Source organism: Mustela nigripes, chromosome 15 (assembly GCF_022355385.1).
Source record: "Mustela nigripes isolate SB6536 chromosome 15, MUSNIG.SB6536, whole genome shotgun sequence".
Classification (NCBI taxonomy): Eukaryota; Metazoa; Chordata; class Mammalia; order Carnivora; family Mustelidae; genus Mustela; species Mustela nigripes.
In genome coordinates, this window is record NC_081571.1 from 34,184,012 (window position 1) to 34,190,548 (window position 6,537).

At 37.1% G+C, this 6,537-nt stretch overlaps 1 pseudogene; it reads right to left on the reverse strand.

The window, feature by feature from the left end:
• Positions 1-5,059: 5,059 nt before the first annotated feature.
• LOC132002654 (polypeptide N-acetylgalactosaminyltransferase 11-like) lies at positions 5,060-6,313 on the reverse strand (annotated as a pseudogene).
• Positions 6,314-6,537: the final 224 nt, after the last annotated feature.

The window sequence follows — 6,537 nt, forward strand, 5'->3', positions numbered from 1 at the left end:
ATAATCAGTTTTTAAAAATTAGTGTTTTAACAATAAATATGATAGCTATAGGACATTGTTGGAGAAATTTAAATGGTTGTGGTTTTGTGGTTGAAATAGTTGGAATTCTAGTGATTAAAAAAAATGCAAGGCTATTATGAGAAAAAAGTTGCTATTTGAAAATCAGTAATGACTCTCTTTGTAGATATATTATCATATATTAGTTGACTAAAAGTCATATTCAGACCAGAATGCCTATTTAATACTTATTGCTATGTGAGCACTGCCACCAATCTGCATCGTCTCCTTCTGTGTCATTTTCAGATACCTGATCTTAGTCTACTCTTTTGAATCTAAAGATTCAACATGAAGACAAAATCTGGTTTCTAGACATGAAATATCTATAAATAAGCTAAAAATACCCTCCTTTCTGCTTCCCTGGTGATCATTCTGCTCTTGTGTACAAGATGGTATACATCCTTCTTTTTACTTTTGACTCTGGAAAAGAGCTCACAAGCATGATGTTGTGCAGTAGCTCATCACTCACAGCACGCCTGGTGAAAGCTGATTGCACGGTATCATTTCCTCCCCATATGGAGAAGGGGATACCTCACTTGTCACAGGCTATTGAAAGTCGTCAGCTTTCATCAGTGGATCCTGACAACACGGAAGGAATGATTCACCTGAAGGAAGCAGAGGGCATAGCATTTCAAAAGTGATCTCTAAAGACTGATTATTTCTTGTCCTTGACACCCTGCCAAGGGCTAGATACATCGAACATTTGGGATGTAATGGAGCCTACAAATCACTAGTTGCCTAGAGTCTCCCTGGGCCTACAAGAGGATAGCATGCTTGACTTTAGTTCAGTTTTTATTACATGTTGTAAACTTTTGACTGCTCTGATATGCCTTGTCATTGATGTGTCAAGATTGGATTGTGACAGGGTGTCTGACCTGATTGAAATCAAGAATGCTCTATTGGATCTTGTAGAAAATAATGGGAAAGCTTCTGTTGTGAGACCTGGGGCAGTGGAATGCATTTCATAATCATGTCATTGAAAAAACACAGAGACTTATTTTAAGAGCATTTTTAGGAGGAATGAAGGGAAGGAGCTTTCCTTGGCCTGCAAAAAATTATAATTGAATCATACATTACAAGAATTCAAAAACTATAAAGTTACAGGTTACATGCGTTTTGCTTTGTAAAAGGGCTAATTTTGTTGGAAATTTGTTCATCCCACACCTGCCGCTATGTGGTGTTCTGTGGTCATTGTTTTAAGGCAGTTGATTTAAATGATTTCTTTAGCACACAAGAGAAAGCACAAAAGACTTGTTATCAAATGAAAGATAAACTCTGCGTTTGTTATTCTGGTATTCAAAGTGCTCACTTGATAATATTTCAGAATCTTTTATGACAGCTTCATGAAATGCAGTTTCGAACAATACGATCTCACTCCATAAGAACACTATCACAGGTAACAGTGGCTTACCCTGTGGAGAAGGGATTGTGGATCAAACCGGTTTTTTTTCCTCTCCAAAGATATTTCCTACTCAGAAAAGCTAGTAAACAAGAAGATAAGGGCATTATTTTAGCTACAGTAAATCCTCGTGAAAGTACCAGAAAACTGGTGGGAAGGAGTAGCAGCAAAGCCTGCTTCAGGCTGATTCTGTAATTTTTCAGTAGGAGAGCGCCCACTTGTAGATTAAAAGATGCAGTCCATCGCTGCCTGGCGAAGTTGATATTTTGAAGAAGTTAAGCAAACTCTCACATCCCTCCCTTGAGTTTAGGAATATTGCCAAAGCAAATAAACACAGCTCCTATGCTAGTATTTGAACCAAATGATCATCTTCTAAAAACTTCCTTGCAAAAAGTCCTTTAAATACAGGCAGAAAACTGTGGCTTTTTAAAAATTGTCATTATCTTCAAAATTCATTCCTCTTTTCATGCTTCTCTGCCCTGCATGTGTACAGTATTAAAGAAAAAACAAAACAGAGACTGAAAGTAGTTAGAGCCATTAAAGCAGACTTTATTCAGGAACTATTATAATAAGGAGAAAGAGACATCAGTATAGAATTGGACTAAATTTTGAATATAAGGACAAAAAAAGATTTATAGTCAAGCAGACGGGTAGGTGGGCGGGTGTTTGGGAGGGGAGATGGGTGGTGGATGGAAGATTATTGAGAAGAGACATCAAAGATTAGGGGCATTCTTGCTAATCTGACCTATTGGGATTCTTGCTGAGGGCAGACCAGAGTGAGCAGATACTGCTGGGGCAGGGGTTGGAGGGGTGAAAAGTGGGGAGGGATATGGTAGAGAGGCCTCATCAGGAAAAAAAGCTTAGAGCTGTGATTAAAGTGTGGTCAAGGAGAGAGTCTTCATGAGCAGTAAAAGATTGTTCTTCATTGGCAGTAAGTTTATTGGGTAGGTCAATTGTAATTTTTTTCTCTCCCATCTTCCTTGTCATGAAGTATCACCCTGAAGTTAATTGACAACCACAATGATTTTCTGAGACCTATAGGCATCTTCTATCAAAATCTAGTATCATTTCGGAGAAAGCTACATATTTCTTGAATGTATACATTGCATGGTTGAAGCATTTAAAAACTGATAGCAAGTTTTTGGCGTCGTGGTTGAGAGGCAGGCTCTAGAGTCAAAATTTTCCATCTTGACTCCATTGTCTGTTATCTATTCAAACATGGACAAGTGGATAAGTTATTTCCTCATTCTCAATACCTTGGTCCCTTTAATATCAAACACAGAGATCACATCTTATAAGAAAGAATGTTAGAGGATGGCAGAAAACTTGATTTATGCTATCTCACCACATGATTTAATTAGTGCTAATACTCAAAACAAAGATGAGGAGTTTTGTTTAAACAATTCTGTTCAGTTAGAAACAAAGAAGGGAAACAAGGTTTCTAGAGCTGAATAAAACTCTTTAAAATTCTGGACTCTAGAGCCTGTCATTGCAGAGTGCCCTCTCTGTCAATTGTGGTATTAAATCTGTTTTTTACATTTGTGCAGCTCCTCAACATGATAAATTATTCAAAAATATACAACATCTACACTTACTTTAGGTTTGGAGGAGATAAGGAAAGAAGGCAGATGAATATACAAGAAAAAAAATAAGCCTTGGTTCAGAAATAATGATTAGGACAATGATTACAAGTACTTATGGAAACAAAGGAAGGAAAAGACATACAGATGTAAAAGATCTAGTAGCTTACCTAGTAATCTATTTGTTTTTGCTAAACACAAATATAAGTGTTTGCCTGTCTGTGTGTCTTCTAGAGACTTTTGATTCTCATTTTAATTTTCCCATGAAATTGGATTTTCTTGGCAGTTTGCTACATAGTCCTGAATATTTCATTCAGAGATGTTCATCCATCTCATTCAAAAAAGTTCGCCTATATTCAACTTCACTTTCCTTATTCTCAGGTTTGATTTGGCCCATCTTTTTCTATTATAATCTACTGCCAGTGCCTTAAAATGCATTATTCTGAATTGACAACCAGGACTCATACTACTACAGTATTATATAATTAGAAGATGAGAGTCATGTTAATTTACTACACATTTATAGTCAGTGACCCATGCTACTTTGCTTTTTTTTTTTAGTTTGATCAAAAAATGCTAAAAACTTATTGTCATTTTTCTTATTCATGTTTACCAAAGTTGTTATTCAATCTTAGAGCATTTGTTGTTCAAATCAGAAAATATGTGAGCAACACAGGGAGGATCTTTGGCACTCTTTAACACAGAATCACATGCTGAGCACTGCTAAAATAATCCTTAACTTTTAGCATAAGCAAATTAATTTGAATTAAAAAAAGTTACCACCACCTATTCTGGGTAAGGCAGAGTATTACATTTTCACCACTTACTGCTATTCCATATTAGGGTCCGACTGCAACTCTTAACTAAGGAAACCAAACTTGATAGACATTGTCATGGATATGTAGAGCAGATTCCAGTGTAATGACCAATGGGGACTTCAAGGGGCTGCCCTTTAGATTTCCAACAGCAGAAATGTCACCCAGTTGCAGGGGAAATGGAAAGAAGATGGCTTTTTCAGCTTAGACAGGGAACACCTTTTGAGATTGTTTAGTAACCCTCTTTTTCCAGTGTAACATGATCCATCAGTGAGCAATAGCGACTTGGCTTTAAAACGAAACAAAACAAAACACAATTTTATTAACCTTACTGATTCTCTTGTTGTTTGTTACAAGAATAGTCTCAAAGTTTGGTGGAGACAGGGAGATGGGCACCAAGAAAAAGAAGGAATTCACTAGGAATGCATACAACTTTTGGAAAAATTCTTAGCTTTATTTTCTAATTTTACTGAAGAGCAAATTGGGAACCAAAAGTGAAGTGATTTATTCAAGTTCATACACAATACAGCCTCAATCAATCCCTCATTACATCACAAACTCAAAGTATACCTTTGGATTTCATTCTTCTTGTGGCAAAATGTCTTCCTATCAGATTGAGATAACATAGAAGTCTGTATCTTCGGCTTTGATAACTTCTGTAGCTGTAAACTTGATCACAGAGTTCGTATTTTATCTTCCAAACTTTTAATTTATCATCTTCCTTGCCAGCTGTGCTCTCCCACCCTGCCTGTCATCTTTGGTGATGTCCACATCTCCTCTCATCCTTTGGGAGTCATCCTTTAATTCCTTTCCTTCTTCACCTTGACTTCTAATGAGTGAAAGAATAGCAGCATTAGCATCTGTTTGTCTCTTTTGGTATACTGTATGTTCTTTGGGGAATTAGGCTCAATCTTATTTATCTTTGAATAAATAAATTTAGGGTTTGTTGAACTTCCTTACACATAGTAAATAAAGGACTGATGGGTATGAAGCAATGGATAAAACTAGAATCTCTTATTCATTTGTTTTTAATGCACTTATATCCTACTTTCCAAACAGAAAATTCTAATATGTAGTATGTAAGATAATCAAGTCCTGCCTTAGTTCAGACCTTCCTCCAGGTCTCTCAGGGTTTTCCTTAGAGCTATGCAATAGTTTCTTAACTGACTTTTCTTATACTTAAATTGTGCCCTTTTTCCACGTGTTCCTTATGTTAATATCTGCATTTCTGGATAAATAGTATCTGGATATCATTTACATTATTTATAGCCCGATTTCTTCTTTATTTCAATATACTCACTGATATTCCCATAACTCTTGGTCCTCAGATCAGGTCTTAAGGGAAAATGATGCTCCTTGTATTCATTCAACCAAACGTGTGCCAGCCTCAGTTATATGTCACAGTGTCCTATCCATATGATGACGGTTCCCCCCGCCCCTGAAAAAATGTCCTACTATAGAGCAAGGGAAGATGAAGATCTTACCACCACATTTCAGATCCTAAGTGATATTTTAAAATATTTTTCTCTCCAGACTTACACGCCACTGTTATATTGCCAATTCACTGAATTGGAGTCTATTCATGGCAAACAATCCTCTAGTCACTGCAGGTGACTTTACTGTTGCATTATCTCCATTTGGTCCTTGTAGCTCAGAAAGGGGAACAAGGTCCCATTTTGAAGTATGGCCCCCAGCTGAATCCTCCCTGTTCCATGGAGGGCAACAAGTTGTAGACAAGCATTTCTGCACTGATGATATCAGCTGGGTGCCAAGTTATGGGCTGCTGGTCCTCTTGGATGACAGCCAGCAAGGGCTACAACCACATCACATTCACTTCACAGTGGCTGTCCAGCAACACCAGAATTTCTCCTGTAGCATGCATGGGTTGCTCCAATCATTCTTCCTCCAATCAATGCGTCATGCTTTGTATTTCTTGTTGCTTTAATTTTTCCAACAAGATATTTGGGGATATATTTATGTAGCTCCCCTTTCAAATTATCAAAGTCATTATCATTATCCATGGAGGTGATTTCATGAGGATGAGGTGCCTGTGTGCTGTCTATGACCATGCACTGTCCTGAGCAAGGCCGACACAGCTTCGCTGTAGAGACAAATAATAACACTAGGGACTATCATATCAGTCAAGTAAAGATTTTTCTTTACATGCTTCTCTCCTTGTGTCTGACAAATCTCTATGGTAGGCCAAGCAGTTACATATTAAAAGCATGTATCTGAGAGTCTAAGTGTCTCAATTCCTGATCATTTTTTTTAGAAATTATATCCAATTTAGAAGAGAATTTCACATTCTTTTTTTTTTTTTTTGGATCTTCAACATGATTATTGTACCACAATTTTGTATGTTTTGCACTATGATTCCAATACTGGTTTTGGAGCTTGAATGAAACAGGGATAGAATATTTTAGACAATGATCCACAGGGGACAGACCCCTCGATAAGCACATGCATAAACAACTGAATCACTTGACTGAAGTTGGAATAGGCAAGGAACAAAACTCACCAGGTCACAGATATAAAAAAAAGATATTAAAAACTCTCCAGGTCACCCGAATAGCTATTTCGAATTTTTATATTTAACATTGCGGACCTAGCACAGCTGAAAGGACCTTTACAATTTCTTGGAGCAAAAGCTGCTAGAGCCAAAAACCAATGCTGGAGACTGAGTGTG